Below are 19,163 nucleotides of genomic sequence, written 5' to 3'. Positions count from 1 at the left end.
GGGTGCCTGGGGCTCCCTTCTACTCAGAGTGGCCTGAGGGAGACGCCTGGTGCGGGCACCCTCTTGGGTCATGTCTCTAGGGACGCCCGGGGTTCTGTTCTCCTCAGAGCAGCCTGAGGTAGATGCCTGGTGTGGGGACCACTTTGGGTCACATTCTAGGGACACTGGGGGGCTCCCTCATCCTTACAGCAGCCTGAGGGAGATGCCAGGCCTGGGGAGCCTCGTGGGTCACATCTCTAATTAGGCTGGGGATTCCCTTCTCCTCAGAGCGGCCTGGGGCAGACGCCAGGGTTGCTGTGCATGGCCAAAGGGGGTGTGGCCAACCAGGGGCGGGGCCTCACCGCCATCTTTAAGGCTGCCTCCTTGAGAATGAGGAGCTGGCTTCCCCCTCAGGACCAACCCAGGAGAGCCCCAGTCCTCGGAGTGTTGGGTCACTCCACAGGGAGGGGCAGAGCTCCCTTCTCAGAGCAGATTGAGAGAGACACCCAGGTTGGGGACTCTCATGGGTCATGCCTCCAGGGGCTCACGGAACTCCCTTCTCAGAGCAGCCTCAGCGTGGACTCTTGGCTTAGGGACTTTTGTGAGTCATGTCTTAGGGATGCCCGGGGCTTTCTTCTCCTCACATTGGCCTGAGGGAGAAGCCAGATGTGGGGAGCCTTGTGGGTCACAACTCTATGTAGGTCCTGGGTTTTCTTCTCCTCAGAGTAGCCTGAGGGAGATGCCTGGTGGGTGGACCCTCGTGGTTTATGTCTCTTTGGATGCCTGGGGTTCCCTTCTCAGAGTAGCCTTGGGGAGATGCCTGGCTTGGGGACCCTCATGGGTCATATTTTTAGAGAAGCCTGGGGTTTTCTGCTCAGAGCAGCCTGAGGAGATGCGTAGCATGGGGACCCTCATGGGTCATGTCTCTAGGGACACCTGTGATTCCCTTTTCCTCAGAGCAGCCTCAGAGAGATGGCTCAGAAGCTTCTGGCAGCTCTGGCAGCTGGTGAGGGGATGGTGGGAAGCATGAGGAGCAAATCCTGTCCTGGACCTGAGAGCTGAGGGCATCCTTGGCTGTCAGTCCCTCTCTGTCCTTCACAACTTCATCCTGGCTCCCTGTGCAGCAGTGACCCTTCCTTAGGCTATGACCCTCATCATCTTAATACAGTGACCCAGGGTGGTTTCTAGGGAACCTGCCTGGGGAGGAAGGAGGAATGTGTAGGGAGGGAGGAATGTACAGCCTAAGGGAAGGGGACCCCAGTCCACTTCCTTGTTTTCCTTAGTGTTTAAATGGTTTGCTTTTTCTTGCAGTGTTAAAATAGTAGAAAAAAATTGAAAAGTACATATGTTAACAGCCCACTATGTCATTTTAAAAAACTTTTTTAATTTTTATTTTTGGGTACTGGGGATTGAACTCAGTACTTATCTTTTTTGTTGTTGTTGTTGTTGTTGTTGCATGTGATCACTGAGCCATATCTCCAGCCCTATTTTGTATTATAGAGACAGGGTTTTACTGAGGTGCTTCATGCCCTGCTTTTGCTGAGGCTGGTTTTAAAGTCGAGATTCTTCTGCCTCAGCCTTTTGAGCTGCTTAAGTTTAAATATATTACTTCTAACAAAGACCAGAATTTATTAAAAATACATCTCATGTTTTTTGTGGAACTGAACTCATGAACCACATTTTTCTTTTTCTTTAATCTCCGCTTAGTTTTTCTTTCATTTTTTTTTTTAGTTGTAGAAGGGCACAATATATTTATTTTATTTATTTATTTTTATGTGGTGGTGAGGATCAAAACCAGTGCCTCACATATGCTAGGCATGCCCTCTACCACTGAGCTACCACAGCCACACGTTTTTCTTTTGGTGGACAGTTTAATTAGCAAGAAGCCACCCCTCCAGGACCCCTTTTTTTTTTAAAAAAAAAAAAAAAAGAGAGAATTTCAATTTTTATTTTCCAGTTTTCGGCGGATACAACATCTTTGTTTGTATGTGGTGCTGAGGATCGAACCCGGGCCGCATGCATGCCAGGGGAGTGCACTACCGCTTGAGCCACATCCCCAGCCCCCTCCAGGACCCTCCAGACCCTGCTTCTCCTCTAGACCCCACCTATATTCTATGGCCCTGCTTGTCCTCCTGAAGCACCCTTCCCCCTCCTTCCTACCCTGCCTCTCCTCTAGGTCCTACTCATGTTCCAGGGCCTGTCCCTTCCTCAGGTCCCACCCCTCTGTGAAACCCTGCCCCCTTGTGACTCATTCTCCCCCTCCTTCAGGCCCTGTCTTTCCTCCAGATCTTTCCCATCTTCCTGTCCTGCCCCTCCTGCAGACCTCACCCCTCCTCTTTTTAATTTGTTGTTGTTGTTGTTGCACATGGACACAATGCCTTTATTTTGTTTATTTATTTTTATGTGGTGCTTAGGTTTGAACCCAGTGCCTCACACATGCTAGGCAAGTGCTCTACCACTGAGCCATAACCCCAGCCCAACCCTCCTCTTCTTTAAGACCCTGCCTCTTCTCCAGACCCCACTTATCTTCCAGCCCCCCCCTCCTCCTGACCTTCCATCCCCCTCCTCCAGACTCTGCCCCTGCTCATCTAGGATGAGCAGCTCCCTGGCTGCTGTGCTAATTGGCAGTATATTTGTCATGGTGCACAAATAACATCTGTTGTATAAACACTGACTTTCTGCATTGGATGAATTATCTTGACTATTATCAGAATTTGACATACCATAAAATAAATTTAGAAAAGTCACCTTTCTCTCTCTTTTATTCTCTATAGATCATCAACATTTGAAATAAAATCAGAATTTGTTAAAGGGCAGATGACAGCCAGCCTTGAGCCCTGATGATCCCAGGATCCCATCCAGTGGGAGAACTCTAAGTATCAGTCCAAGCTTTTGTATGCTAATTAATTCATTTATTTTTCTTATTTTAGAGTTATTTTGCTATGTAATTACCCATAGCCTTCAGTTCTGTGTAATAGGTTTTTCCTATTCAATTTTTAATTAATATTCTTTAAATTTTCTACAGAATTTTTAAAATATTTTTTAGTTGTCGGTGGATCTTTTTATTTTATTTATTTATTTTGTTTATTTATATGTGGTGCTGAGGATTGAACCCAGGGCCTAACACATGCCAGGCAAATGCTCTGCCTTTGAGCCACAACTCTAGCCCTGTATAGGATTTTTAATTCTGTGAACTTCTATTTTTTATTCATTTTCTATTTGATTACACCAATAAGGAATATTTTAAAAATTTCTTTTAGCTTACTTTGTTTTTGATTGATAGAATTGTTTTGTTTGAGAGAATTGTCTTGTTTGGAAATGCTCATAATCAAATGATTTTAATTAATTTCCATTTATTAAGACATGTTTGAGACTGGGTGTGCAGCTCAGTGGCAGAGCACTTGCCTGGCATGTGAGAGGCCATGGAGTCCATCCCAGCACCCCACACACACACACACACACAGAAGATGTCTTTGACAGGACTCAAGCATGAGGGGTATAGTTTCAAAAGATCATGTATTGGGGCTGGGGTTGTGACTCAGCAGTAGAGCACTCGACTAGCACGTGCGAGGCCATGGGTTTGATCCTCGGCACCACATAAAAATAAGTAAATAAAACAAAGGTACTGTGTTGAACTACAACTAAAAATACAGAAAAAAATTTAAAAAAAGATCATGTATTTACACATATACACATATACCAAAGTGCGTCTTCCAAATTCATATGAAATTATTCTAAGAAAATCTCAAATCAGTTTTAAAAGAGAAGAGGGATGATGATATTTTTAATGTTAACTATTGATATTTCATGATATTTAAAACCACTAGAAATGAAATCTCCTGAGATGCAAATCATTACAAAATGTAAGAGACAAGTCAGTAGCTGCTTTTTTTGTAATTCAGATACATTTACTAAAAATAAGCTTTTTTTAAAAAATAAATTTTCTTCTTTTCAAATTTAGAAAGCATTTCCATATGTCCTATTAAAGTTCTATATTCATCAGAAAGTTCTCTTATTCCTTGCATACAAAGGGATGGGCCTTCTAATGAGCATGATACTTTATGTTGTCAGGAATTCTTGTGGGAGAACTCTTAAGTGTTTTGCCTCTGTTCAAAATATCATTTAAAAATGTATCAATTTGCTTTTGATTTCAGAAATTTGTCTTTCTTTTGAAATTATGTATTTATTAGTATTTAGGGTTATTTCATGTAGGAAATGCCATGATTACATTTTATCCTAACGTTGGTGCCCCTATATGCTTATAAGGTGACTTTCAGAATGCAGTTGAGTATCTCGCTCATATTTGTTGGATTCATTAGAAAAGTACATGCACTTTTGATCATATTTAAATGGTTGCATTTGAATTATTAGAAGCAGAAATCAGACATGTTAGTATTGTGAGCTGAACAAAGTGCAGGTTTACTTTAATCATTTTGAGGAGGTTGACATAATGGCTTCTGCGTTGTTCTGTACCTGCCATAGTTGTCAGATGTCTCACCTGGAGAATTTTTTTTTTTTTTTTGGCACTGGGGATTAAACCCAGGGCCTTGCTTGTGCTGTGCAAGCCTTGAACTACATATGTCCCAGTCTTTGTTACAATTTCATTTTGAGGCAGGGTCTAGCTGAATTGCTAATGTCAGCTTCAAATTTGTCATCCTTCTGCTTTATCCTCCCAAATAGCTGAGATGACAGGCATGAGTCAAAGTGCCTGGCTTGTCCTGGAGGATTTTGATGTCAGTATCATATGTTTCCAATGTGTTAATAATTTCCTAAGTTAGATTATGTTCATTTTTCTTATCAACATTCAATAAAGCCTTTTTGTTGTTTTTTGTTGGTATGCTTAATGTGAACATGCTTTATGATGTGACACCACTGTTCATGATGGTCTAGGTATGCAATACACTGTAAGGAGAGTATTTTGATTCTGAGAGTCTCAAGTGTTTTAGGTCCAACATGTTTCCTTAAGAGGAGTGATTATTCATTTTCTATTTGATTACAAAAATAAGACACAAATTCTCTTTTTTTGTGTGGTTCTGGGGGTTGGTCCTAGGGACTCCTGCATGCTAGAAAATCTTTCTACTTCTCCAGTCCCATAGATACAAGAGTGTGGGCATTCATAGCTCCTTGTGATTTCTAAAAGGTAGAGTGTTTTCTCACAACACAGCAGCATCTAATATAATTTCTGGACCAAGCTGACACCTCTGCTTCTCTTGGCTCAACACTTCCTACAGAGTTCTTGGAGGAGATGACTATTTCTTTGACTATTTGTCCCAGTCACAAATATTTGATTATATTGCTGCTAAAAAGGTATGCATAGAAATAATATATATATATATATATATATATATATATATATATATATATATATATATATATATATATATATAGTGTCACTCTTTCAGGAAAGTTAAACCAGGAGTTGAAATAGAATCTCTAAAATGTCATTTTTTTTCCCTCTAGTGATCAAGTTTTAAGAAGGCAAACCTAGAACTTAGTGACAGCATAAAAATATAAGGAGTTTACTTATGTTATTACTTCAACATGAAATATGTAAAAGAAGCACATATTTTGAATTTTATATTAGTTAGAACTATTTGATTTTTGTGTTATGAATGTTCATAATAAAATACAGAACTAGCTAAGAGTGTCAGTTACCAGTAATTAACTGTATGAATAATTAAATAAGTAATTGTTTGAGAAAATATAACCATGTCCTAAGGATTTACTTTAGAGTAATTTAATGGTGTTTTTTGTTTGTTTGTTTGTTTTTGGTGTGGGGGTACTGGGGATTGAATCCAGGGGCACTTAATCATTGAGCCACATCCCCAGCCCTTTTTTATATTTTATTTAGAGGCAGGGTCTCACAGAGTTACTTAAGGCCTCACTAAGTTGCTGAGGCTGGCTTTGAACTCGAAATCCTCCTGCCTCAGCCTCCCAAGATGCTGAGATTACAGGCATGTGCCACCATGCCAGGCTTAGTTTTATCTTTATACAGAAATTGAAAAGAAAGTGCAGAGATTTCCCAGGTAGCCTCAACCTGGTTTCTTCCCTTGTTATGACTTTGGTGAGCTGTCTCTAAAGTGTTAACATCTTAGACCATTTGTCATGAAGAAAAAATAATGGTATGTTAACATTAACTGAAGTCACATATCCTTTGGATTCTCAGTTCTGTGTCTTCCTGTTCTAGGATCTCATCTAGGAGCCAACATGACATCCAGTCATCATGTCTCCATAGACTTCTCTTGGTGTGACAGTTTCTATGAACTTCCTTCTTCTGATAACCTTGAGAGCATTGAGGACGACTTGTCAGGTATTTTTTAGAATTTTTTTTGAATTTTCCTTTTTTTCATATTTAAACTGGGGCTGTGGGTCTGGGGGAGGCAGGTCACAGAGGTGAAGAGCTGCTCTGTCATCTCTTGTCCTTATTGTCATATTAGTATTGACTGTGCTCACCTTGCTGAGGCAGTGCCTTTCAGGTTTCCTTGTGTTTCTCATATTTAGCCTGGGGCTATTGGACTGGGGAAGCTGGTCACTGACATGAAAAGCAGCTCTATCATCTCATGCCCTCAAGGTGAAATGGTAGTATTGATTGTGCTCACCTGCTTGAAGAAGGGCCTTTCAGGTTTCTTACTGTGAGGTTACTCTTTTTTTGCATGTCCACATTGTCTGTTCTTCTGGAGGAAGTCATAATGCAGAGCCCATGCTTAGGGATCGGAGAGTTAGCTCTACCTCCTTGATGACTGTGTCTCTCTCAATTATATGGAATTCTTCTGCACAAGAGGTTTCTACTCAACCTCATTTGTTTGTGTATTCAGTCATTTATATATATCAGTCATCTGGATAGTTTCCTTAAGCTGTTTTTTGTCCCCCCCCCCTTTTTTTAAAATACTACTTTGCTGCTCAATTCATCCCTACCTTAACCATTGGGAATTCTTTCCATTGGAGATCTTTCCATTATCTCCTGTTGTCCTTTAACATATTTTCTGGTTTTGGCCCAAAGTTTTTTCTTTCTGATATTTAAATTACCCTGACTTATATATTTACTGTCTTACTCTTAGTATCAGCCATTTCTTCAAAGAGTCCTGGCTCCTTTGATTAGAGAGTGATATTAAAATCTTTCATCTGGCAGGGGCTGTGGCTCAGTGGTAGTGCACTCATCTGACATGTGTGAGGCACTGGGTTCAATCCTCAGCACCACATAAAAATAACAAATAAAATAAAGGTCTTTAAAAAAGTCTATAAAACATATTTCACCTTGCATCTTGATCCACACAACTGACAATGCAAAGAAGTGTATATGTATTCTAATCTTTTCATATCCGCTAGTTATAACTATGTTTATGTGGAACCATCTGTGAATGTTTTAAGCAAAATGTGAGTTTATACTCATCTGCAGTCAGTGGATTCTGACCCCTTATGACATAGATCCCTCTGCCTTCACCCCTTGTTTATCATAACTTCTCACCCCATCTAGCTCCCAGTTTCTGACATATAATTAATTCATTGTTTCATTATGAGCAATGAATTTATTATTGCTCCAGATTATGGGCTTTGACATAATAAGAAATACTCATTCAGGGCTGGGGATGTGGCTGAAGCGGTAGCGCGCTCTCCTGGCATGCATGTGGCCCAGGTTCGATCCTCACCACCACATACAAACAAAGATATTGTGTCCACCAAAAACTAAAAGAAAAAAAAAAATACACATTCAGCCTCTGCACCCAGTTCCTGGTACAGCACTCCTAAAATCTTCATATTTTCTGAGTGACAGAGGTGTTAGGAGCATTTTTTGTTCTAATATTGATTCTTTTACCTTGGTTATTTGCACAGAGCTCCTAAATCCTGTAGAATCTCCTGGGGGCCTAGGAGGGGCTTGTGCTTTAATAAGGACTTTTGGTGGGCTCTAGGGCAGCTTCAGGATGGAGGATGGTCATGAGAAAAACCACAGGAAGGGTGGTGCACCCCAACTCCATGTAGATGGAGACTCCTGTGCTGGGAGGCTCCTGGGCCTCATCCTGCACAACTTTTCCTCTATAATTTGGTCTTTTCCAGAATGTCATAAAAGGTAAACCATACAGCATGTAGCCTCTTCAGCCTAGCTTATTTTATTTAACAGTGTACCAGGTAGGATTTATCTATGTCTCTGTGTAGGGTGGCAGTTCATTCCTTTATATTCTGTGTTGGTTATGCATTCAGCTATGGGAGGACGTTCTTATTTATGATCTGATCAGCATCATAGAGCTGCTATGCATAATTACATGCTAGTTTTGTTTTGACATACTTTTTCAAAGAATTTCTCTAAATGAAGATAATTTATAGGGACACTGTTGGGTCATAGATTTGATTTTTCTGCTTTGGGAAGAACTGGCACATCATCTTCCAAAGTGGCCATGCCACATGTTCTCCTAGTAATGCCTGAGACTGCTGGTATCTCACATCCTGCAGATGTTGGTGCACTGCTGTTTCTTAGAGTTCAGCAGTTCTAATAGCTGTGCCATACTTCCTCACTATCATTTTAATTTATGATTCCCTGATGATATGGGATGCTGAACATAATTTTGTATAACTATTTGCCATGTTTTACAGAGTAGGAAAAAAAATTGTGTGTGTGTGTAGTGCTGGGGATTGAACCCCAGGCCTCACATAAACTAGGCAAGTGCTCTACCACTGAGCTATATCCCATCCTTTAAAAAATTTCCTAGGCTGGGCTCAAGTTTGCAATCTTCCTGCCCCAGCCTTTTGAGTAATTGGGATTGTTGGCCTGCAACAGTGCACTTCGTAAAAATTGAACTTTATAAAGTCCATGTTATTGGTATTTTTTTTCAGTCAGTTGGTATTTGGTATTGTAGTTAAAACTCATCATCAAGGACTGGGGAAGTAGTTCAGTATTAGAAAGTTTGTATAGCATGTGTGAGGCCCTGCATTCAACCCCTCATACCAGAAACAAATATACACTACCATCACTAAATCTAAGATCACATAGATTTTCTTAATTTTTTTTCAGATTTCTTTTAGTTTTACCACATTTTAGTTATGGACTATTATGAGTTAATTTTTGTAGGAGTTTCTGTTTTTGTCTACATTCATTTCACTCAATATGGTTTGAATAACTTGTTCAATCACCATTTCTTAAAAAACAAGGATACTGGGTTTCAGTTTAGTTTGAATTTCCAAAATCATGGCCTTGAGTAATCTAGATACAGTACTGAATTTCATCCATTTTTCAGGAATGTCAGGGGGTGCCCATACACCACTGAATTGAAGCATTCTGTGCTGGGTCCTAATGACCACCAGAGGGTATGTGCCACCTTCCTGGATATGGCAGTGTCATAATACTGTTATGGTGGAGTGATAATGCTAACATGTTGTCCATGTGCAGCCTCTAATGCTAATGTAGTAGTCTTTGATGCTATTGTGTCCACATGTGGCCTCTGATACAAATATAGTATTTGTAGAGTGGACTTGAACACTAATACAACAGCTTCCATGTTAATATAATGTCCACATCATGGCCTCTAATACTAAAATAATATTCACAACATGGCATCAAAAACTAATATAACAGCTGCCCTATGGTCTCTAATACAAATATAATATATATACTATAACATCTAAAACAAAATAGTATCTCCCTATAATCTTTAATACTAATTTGATATCCATAGTGTAGCATCTAAGGCTAATATAATAGCTGCCCTGTGTCCTTTCATGTTCTTATGGTATTCATAGCTATTGTGGTTTAGATATGAGTTGTCCTTTAAAAATCTCATATGTGAGTCAATGAGAGAAAATTTAGATGTGTAATGACTGGATCCTGAGAGCATTAACCTGCATCAGTGCACCAACCTAATGAAAGCATTAACCTAATTATCCATTGATAGGGATTAACTGGGTGGTAACTGTAGGATATAAAGATAAAGATTAGGGTATAAAGATAAGATTCTGATGGATGAAAACATGGGATGATGGGCTCTATTTTAGCTAAAATATGCAAATGTATGTTGAATAACCAGAACAGTGAATTTCTGAGGTTGTGCATCAGGACTAGGTAGTGGCACAGCTCTCTGCAACACTAAACAAGCTAATCAATCAACAGAATCCAAGCTCAGGATGCATTTGCAACCTGAGGAAAGAGGAAATTAAAATTGGGACGGGGGTATGAAGCTGTAGCATAATGTCCTCTAAGCTAATCAGAGGTGGATCACAGGGGCCCTAATGACAGCCACCTCCAGGTTCTCCCCTAGATGTGGTTCTGTGGGGATCCTGGAGTTGCCTCCATGTTTGTCTGTTGTTCCCCAGGAAGCTCCTATGAACAAAGATGCAGGCTTGGGTTGTTGTGTTTGCATTTTTCTGAGTTTACTGCCCACATCCAGAACTTTTTAATTTCTTTCCATAGGCAGCAACTGCATACTGAGCCTGAGTTTATCAGCTGCATTTACAGGTGTTTCTATTCAGAATTCACTTTTCCCTCTGTGAGGTGTGCAAAGGTAAAGGCAATTCAGGGTCCAGACCAGAGTAGAGACCTGGGGGAGCTCAGAGACACCAGGGCCTCCATGGCATGGGTTCATAGCAGTTATGTTATTTGTTCACCCATTGAAGCACATCCTGATTGCTTAAGGTATTGGGGCATTGTGAATAGAACTACTATATGTAATTGCCTGCTGTTATCTAGATATACATTTTTGAGGCAGTTTTCTATATTTTTAGGACCATATGGTGATACCATGTCTAACTTTGGGGAAAATCGCCAGTTTTTTTGATAGTGGTGAGCTGTTGTGTGCTGTACCAGCAATGCATAAGAGTTCCTGTGGCTGCTCATCATCCTCATGGTTGATACTGCACTTAGTAAAGACCTTAGCAGCTTAGTAGTTGTGCAGTGCACCTTGGGGTCTTAGTTGGTGCTTTCCTCATGACAGGTGATACTAAGAGTCATCTCTATGCTTCTTTGCCATCTTGTATCTTTCTTGTGCATTGTCTGTTCAGATCTTTACCCATTATGTTGTGTTACTGTTGAGTGTTTTACTATATTTTGTACACAAGTTTGTTTTAGACATATAGTTTCCAACGTTTCCCCCAGTCTTTGACTTGTCTTTTTATTTCCTTAATATGATTTTTTTTTACAGAGGAATTTAATACAGTCCACATTATCAGGTTTTTCTTTCAAGGATTTGTTGTTGTTATTGTTTGTTTATTTGGTAGCAGGGATTGAACCCAGGGGTGCTTAAGCACTGAGCCACATCCCCAGCTTTCATGGATTTTTTTTGGTGGGGCTGTATTTAGAACCTCATCATGAAACATGTGGTCATGCACATCTTCTAGAGTTTTACAGTTTCCCATTTAAAATGCAAGTCTAGAGAGTATTTTGATAGGTTCTGGAGTCCATATGTGTGGCTTCTTGAAGTGTGTCCTCTTGTGGTCAGTGCTGTCTAGTCTAGGTTTAAAAACAGTTTGGTGGGAATTTCTGGAATGCACTGAATCTTAAGGTCAGGTTTGAGATAATTTCATCTTAATTATATTGAGACCTGAACAAAGTATATCTGCATTTATTTATATTTCATTTGATTTCTTTCTAAACATTTCAAGATTTTCTGAAAGAATGATTGTACTTTAAGACTTACATGAAAGTACTTCAAATTTGGGGTCTCTATTTGAAATATTAATGTTTTAAAATTTTTCTTATTCCAGTTTATAAATTTCACTGTTTCCTCTACATGATTGCTGAAATCAATGAAATTTTGTCTATGGGCCATGTATTTTGCTGCTTGCTATCTCCATTCATTCTGATCAAGACATAGGATGATAGGCTCTTTTTCTTTTTGATTTCCAAAATCATGACCTGGAATAGTCAGAAGTATGAATTTTAGAGCTTCACTGTGCCTAGAACAAGGGGGTGCAGCTCTGAACAGTGAACACCCAGCATCCTGCACTGTCTACAGTGGCCAGCAGGGGGCCACTTTCTCTGATCAATTGCTTTTGGGGGCTGTGTTCTGTGCTCTAATCAAATTTCCTTCGTCTGGGGACCCACCTGAGAGATGCCACATCTAGGGACTCCTAGGGGCTCTATCTAAGGTGTAGACCATTTTTTTTTTTTGTTTTTTGTTTTTTTAATCCTTGGGACACACCTATAAAGATATCATGGCCTGGGGATGCCTGGTGGATATATCTATGGTGAGGACCAGAGCTTCCTTCTCCTTGGCACCTACCCATGGAGACTCCACTGTGGATTCAGGATGCCTGAGGTCCATGTGAGGAAAACATTATGAAGAAGCTTCCTGTGCACTGCCTGTTGTACTGAGAAGTAAGTTCTGCCATGTTCTTTACTTTCTCAGGTAATATTTTAGCAGAACTTATTTTACAACAGTATTTCTTTTTTTAATATTTTTTTTTTTGGTTTTCAGTGGGCACAACATCTTTATTTATTTTTATATGGTGCTGAGGATCAAACCCAGCGCCCCAGCGCATGCCAGGTGAGTGCACTATGGCTTGAGCCACATCCCCAGCCCCACAACAACAACTGTATTTCTTACTGAGGCTTTGGCTGCTCATTATCATGGTATGTCAATGTATTTTGTGTGGCTTGAGTGTCTAAGGACACAAATGCCCCCTCAAAGTGGTGCAGGGAGGGCCCAGTGTCTGGAGTCTCACTGAGGCCTGAGGATAAGGGCTCATGAAAATGCAGTAAATAGCTCTCAGGAGCCTCTAGGGTGAGAGATGTAAAGATTATGATGGGTTGCAGTACCCTGAATCCTGGCTAACTACAGAATCCTCATTGCAGTTACCAGAGCCTTCTGAAGTGAGGGAAATATGGGTCAAATGACAAACTGTACTACCCATAATTCTTGGGGACCTGCAGCTTGCTGAGACCTCTGCAGAGAGGGCTGAATTGACAAAATATCAAACTATGCTACCAATTACTTTTGGGTGCCTGCTCTGCCCATGAGCCTCTGGGGGTGAGAATTGCAAGGGCAGAATACCAGACTTCAATGCTCAGAACTTCTGGGGATGCCTATATACCCCGACCCTGTAAGTCCCAGAAGTTTCTGTGGTGACAGTTGTATTATTAGAGCACACTACCTAGAATCTCTAGGTTACCAGGGAAAGCATGGGGTCTTCAGCTCCTGTGATCCTCAGCAGGACTGTGAAGGCAAACCCTAGACTGCATTATCCAGAATCATCAGGGACTGCAGCTCCCAGAATCCTCTGTGGTGAGTGGGCAAACTATTGAACTGCATTACTCACAATCCTAAGGGGGAATTTGAGTTTCAGAATTTTCTGCAGTGAGTAGGAAAAACACAGGACTATATTATCCACAAATCTCGGTATCAGCAGCTCTTAGGATCCTCTGTTGTGAGGACTTTTGGACTGAGAGCTTAACTACAGTATCCAGAGTCCTTGGTGAGGTGTATTTTCCAGGTGAGTATGCAGCCTGCAACTCCCAGAGGCCTCCCAAGTGAGAGTTGTGCATTATATAGGTCAGACTATACTACCTACAATTCCTGGGGACACACTGGTGAATGTGCTGCCTGCAATTCCAGGAGGCTTCCACAGTGAGGTCTTCAGTACCAAGTCAAGCATGTGGCCTTCAGTTCTCATGGCCCTTGCAGTAAGGGCATGTAGGCAAAACACTGGACTACCTTCTCCAGAATCCTCAGGGGGGAATCACAGTTCCAGGATCTGCAATAGTGAGGGCTACAGGGTAGGGAGCTGAACTACACTACCTAGAATTCTTGGAGGTGCCCGTGTCCATGTGGCCTGGAACTCTCAGAGGCTTCCACACTGAGGGCTATGGAGGCAGAAGACAGGACTATGCTACCCAGAATCCCTGGGGGCCTACAGCTCCCAGACACCTACCTTTTGAGTACTGCTGGGGCAAGCTTTGTATTGCACTACACAGACTCCCAGGGGTGTCTAGGCAGGCTTGTGCTACACAGATCCCAGAGCTTTGATGGTGAAGTCCCCTTAGGTAGGATGGACTGCAGAACCCAGAATAATCAATGGCCTACAGCTCTCAGTGACCTCTGCAGTCAGGGCTGACTGAGTAGAACTGACTACAATACTCAGAATTCCTGGATGCTCCAAGCTCTAAGTAGTCACTGTACAGTTGAACATAGCACCAGGCTATAATACCCATGATCCTTGGGGGCTTGCAGCTCCCAGAATCCACTGTAGTGATGCTGCATGGGCAGAACATCAGACTACACTGTCCAGAATCCCTAGGGATGCCTGAATGACTTTGTAGCCTGCAATTTCTAGAGAGTTCTGCAGGGGAGGGGGGGCTGCATTGTAGAAGGCTGGTTTATACTGCCCAGAATCCTGGGTGGGTGTATGAGGGTGAATGTGCTACTTGAAGTCTGTATAGGCTTCTGGAGTGAGGGCTGAATGGGCAGAATGCCAGACTACACTGTTCAGAATCACTAGGGGTGCCTGAGTAGCCTGCAGCTCACAGAGACCTCTGCAGCTGGGCTGCATTGTAGAATACGAAACTGCACTACCCAGAATCCTGGCACTATGAGGGTAAATGTGCTACTTGCAACCCCTAGGTTTCTGGGGTGAGGGCTGCATGGGTAGAACATCAGAGTCCACTGCCAGGGTCCTCCAGGGTTCCTGGACCAGCACATGGCAAACAGCTTCCATGGTCCTGAAGGGCAAAGACAGTGTGGGTAGAGCACCAGACTACACTGTCCAGAATCCCTGAGAAGCCCATCTGTGTAGCTTGCAGTTCCCAGAGGCATCCATGGTGAGAGCTGTATAGGCAGGACAGACTGAATGACCTAGAATGGTCCCAGAGGCTACTGGGAATTTGGTCTGAGCTCAGGTTCTTCTACCCTCCTACAGTGGTCATCCTGGGCTGGGAATTAACAGATTTTCTTAAAATCCCTGATTCTAAAATGGGGCAGACCCTGGCTAAGTCACTGTCTCAAAGACTACATGTCCCAGAAGCCTTTGAGGTGGTCTCTGCCCTTGGGCACCTGAGTGAGGGTCTAGACTCCCTGTGGAAGCCTCCCTCTGTGCCTCTGCCCACCTGGCTCAGGCTGCTGCAGCCCTTGGCCTGGTGGAGTGCAGGGAGGGGGTCTCCTGGACTCCATTTCTCCTCTCCTGAGATTCCACTACTCATGGTGCCACAGCCAGACCTAGTTACAGCAGTGGGAACAGATTTTATTCAGTAACAGCTGAGGGTGGAAGAAGGCACTGACATTCACCAGGGAGCTGGGAGAGGCCCCGCCTCTGAGCTGTGAGCAGCTTGGGTCTGGAGCACCTGCACGTGGCCAAAGGGGCGTGGTCAAGAAGGGGCAGGGCCTTGCCACCATCTTTAATGCTGCCTCCCTGAGAGTGAGGAGAGCTGGCTTCCCAATCAGGACCAACCCGGGAGAGCCCCAGTTCACTGGAGTGTTGGGTCACTCCACAGAGAGGGGCAGAGCTCCCTTCTCAGAGCAGATTGAGAGAGAGACACCCAGGTTGGGGACCCTCGTGGGTCATGCCTCCAGGGACTCCCGGAGTTTCCTTCTCCTCAGAGAAGCCTCAGCGGACTCTTGGCTTAGAGACTTCGTGAGTCATGGCTCTAGGAATGCCTGGGGTTTCTTTGTCCTTAGAGCAGCCTAAGGGGGACACCTGTCTTGGGGGTCCTCGTGTGGCATGTTTCTAGGGTTTCCTGAGGAAGATACCAGGGTTGGGAACCCTCACAGGTCATGTCTCTAAGTAGGCCTGGGGTTCCCTTCTCCTCAGAGCCATCTGGAGGAGACGCCAGTGTGGGGACTCTCTTGGGTCACGTCTCTAGTGACGCCTGGGGTTCCTTTCTCTTCAGAGTTGTCTGAGGAAGACTCCTGGTGTGGGGAGCCTTATGGTTCGTGTCTCTAGGGACACCTGGTGTTCCATTCTCCTCAGAGCAGTCTGAGGGAGATGCCTGGTGTGGGGCAGCTCTATTTTGTATTATAGAGATAGGGTTTCACTGAGTTGCTTCGTGCCTTGCTTTTGTTGAGACTGGTTTTGAACTCAAGATCCTTCTGCCTCAGCCTTCTGAGCTGCTTAGGTTTAAATATATTACTTCTAACAAAGCCAGAATTTATTAAAAAATACATCCCCTGTATTTTTAATAATGAACCACATTTTTTCTTTAATCTTTGCTTAGTTTTGTCCAATTTTTTTTTTTTTAGTTGTAGAAGGGCACAATACATTTATTGTATTTATTTTTATGTGGTGCTGAGGATCAAACCCAGTGCCTCACACATGCTAGGCAAGCACTCTACCACTGAGCTACCACTGCCACACATTTTTATTTTGGTGGAGAGTTTAATTAGCAAAAAGCCACCCCTCCAGGACCCTCTTGCTAAGGGACCCTCGTGGGTCCTGCCTCTTCTCCAGACCCCACCCATATTCTTTGGCCCTGCCTGTCCTCCTGAACCACCTTCCCCCTCCTTCCTACCCTGCCTCTCTACATCCTACTCATGTTCTAGGGCCTGTCCCTCCCTCAGGTCTCACCCATCTGCCAGGCCCTGCCCCCTTGTGGCTCATTATCCCTCTCCTTCAGACCCTGTTTCTCCTCCAGATTTTTCCCTTCTTCCTGTCCTGCCCCTCCTCCAGACCTCACCCTCCTCCTCTTTTTAATTTTTTTAATTGCATGTGGACACAATGCCTTTATTTTGTTTATTTATTTTTATGTGGTGCTAATGTTTGAACCCAGTGCCTCACACATGCTAGGCAAGCCCTCTACCACGGAGCCATAACTCCAGCCCAATCCTCTTCCTCTTTAAGACCCTGCCTCTTCTCCAGACCCCACCCATCTTCCAGGCCCCCTCCTCCTCCTGACATTCCCTCCACCTCCTCCAGACTCTGTTCCTTCTAGTCTAGGATGAGCAGCTCCCTGGCTGCTGTGCTAATTGGCAGTATATTTGTAATGGTGCACAAATAACGTCCGTTGTGTAAACACTGACATCCTGCATTGGATGAATTATCTTGACTGAATCAGAATGCGATATACCATAAAATAACTTTAGAAATGTCACTTTTCTCTTTTTTAATTTTCTCTGTAGATCATGAACATTTGAAATAAAATCAGAATTTGTTAAAGGGCAGATGACAGTCAGCCTTGAGCCCTGATGATCCCAGGATCCCATCCAGTGGGGGAACTCTAAGTACCAGTCCAAGGTTTTGTATGCTAATTGATTCATTTTCTTATTTCAGAGTTATTTTGTAATGTAATTCCCCATGGCCTCCAGGTCTCCAGTTCTGTGCAGTAGGTGTTTCTAATTCAATTTTTGATTAATATTCTTTCAGTTTTCTATAGAAATTTTAAAATATTTTTTTTAGTTGTCAGTGGATCTTTTTATTTTATTTATTTATTTTGTTTATTTATATGTGGTGCTGAGGATTAAACCCAGGGCCTGACACATGCCAGGCAAATGCTCTGCCTTTGCACCACATTCTAGCCCTTTATAGAATTTTTAATTCTGTGGACTTCTATTTTTTTATAAGGAATATTTTAAAAATTACTTTTAGCTTACTTTGTTTTTGATTGAGAGAATTTGCTTGCTTGAGAGAATTGTATTGTTTGGAAATGCTCATAATCAAATGATTTAAATTAATTTCCACTTATTAAGGTATCTTTGGAGACTGGATGTGCAGCTCAGTAGCAGAGCATTTGCCTGGCATGTGGGAGGCCATAGAGTCCATCCCAGCACCACACACACAGAAGATGTCTTTGACAGGACTCAAGCATGAGAGGTATGCTTTAAAAAGATCATGTATTGGGGCTGGGGTTGTGGCTCAGTGGTAGAGCACTCACCTAGAACATGCGAGGACCTGGGTTCGATCCTCAGCACCACATAAAAATAAGTAAATAAAACAAAGGTATTGTGTCTAACTACAACTAAAAATAAAGATTTTTTTTTTAAAAAAAATGTCATGTATTTCCACATACATACATATACCACAGTGCCTCTTCCAAATTCATATGAAATTATTCTAAGAAAATTTCAAATCAATTTTAAAAGAGAAGAGGGATGATATTTTTAATGTCAACTATTGATATTTCATGATATTTAAAACCACTATAGATGAAATTTCCTGAGATGCAAATCATTACAAAATGTAAGAGACAAGTCAGTAGCTGCTTTTTTGCAATTCAGATACATTTACTAAAAATAAGCTTTTTTTAAAAAAAGATATTTTTCTTCTTTAAAATTTAGAAAGCATGTCCATATGTCCTATTAAAGTTCTACATTCATCAGAAAGTTCTCTTATTCCTTGCATACAAAGGGATGGGCCTTCTAATGAGCATGATACTTTATGTTGTTAGGAATTCTTGTGGGAGAACTCTTTGTTTTGCCTCTGTTCAAAATATCATTTAAAAATGTATCAGTTTGCTTTTGATTTCAGAAATTTGACTTTCTTTTGAAATTATGTATTATTCTTTAGAGTTATTATATGTGGGAAATGCCATGATTACATTTTATCCTAATGTTATCCTAATGTTGTGTTAATAATTTCCTAAGGTAGATTATGTTCATTTTTCTTATCAACAGTCAATAAAGCCTTTTTGTTGTTTTGATGGTATGCTTAATGTGAACATGCTTTATGATGTGACACCACTGTTCATGATGGTGTAGTTATGCAATACACTATAAAGAGAGTATTTTGATTTTGAGAGTCTCAAGTGTTTTAGGTCCAACATGTTTCCTTAAGAGGAATAATTATTCATTTTCTATTTGATTACACAAATTCTTTTTTTTCCTTTGTGGTTCTGGGGCTTCCTGCATGCTAGGAAATCTTTCTACCACTGATCTACATCCCCAGCCCCATAGATCCTTTAGTTATCATTAGCTTCATGATGAGCTAGTGACAATAAGATTACTTAGAATTTAACTAGATTTAGACTCATGCAAGAGTTTGGGCATCCATAGCTCCCTGTGATTTCTAAAAGGTAGAGTTTCCCACAACACAGCAGCATCTAATATCACTCTGGGACTGATCTGACACCTCTGCTTCTCTTGGCTCACCACTTCCTGTAGAGGTCTTGGAGGAAATGGATGTTCTTTGACTATTTGTCCCAGTGACAAATATTTGATTATATTGCTGCTAAAATGTATGCATAGAAATAAAATAGAGACATTTTTTATAAAGTCACTCTTTCAGGAAAGTTAAATCATGAGTTGAAATAAAATCTCCAAAATGTCATTTTTTCCTCTGTA

At 41.8% G+C, this 19,163-nt stretch overlaps 1 long non-coding RNA gene across 1 annotated transcript; it reads left to right on the top strand.

Annotated features, from left to right (window-relative positions):
* Positions 1–6,172: 6,172 nt before the first annotated feature.
* On the top strand, positions 6,173–17,774 carry LOC131424339 (uncharacterized). The gene is made up of 3 exons (XR_009227138.1): positions 6,173–6,289; positions 17,007–17,121; positions 17,574–17,774. It is a non-coding gene; the product is annotated as an uncharacterized LOC131424339 (long non-coding RNA).
* The last annotated feature ends 1,389 nt before the right edge of the window (positions 17,775–19,163 follow it).

The sequence above is a fragment of the Marmota monax genome, unplaced genomic scaffold, assembly GCF_021218885.2.
Source record: "Marmota monax isolate L192 unplaced genomic scaffold, Marmota_monax_Labrador192_F-V1.1 WCK01_AAM20220418_F8-fsc01078, whole genome shotgun sequence".
In the NCBI taxonomy this organism is placed as follows: Eukaryota; Metazoa; Chordata; class Mammalia; order Rodentia; family Sciuridae; genus Marmota; species Marmota monax.
The sequence above is the reverse complement of the archived record's forward strand: the minus strand, read 5'-3'. Positions and strand labels throughout refer to the sequence as shown.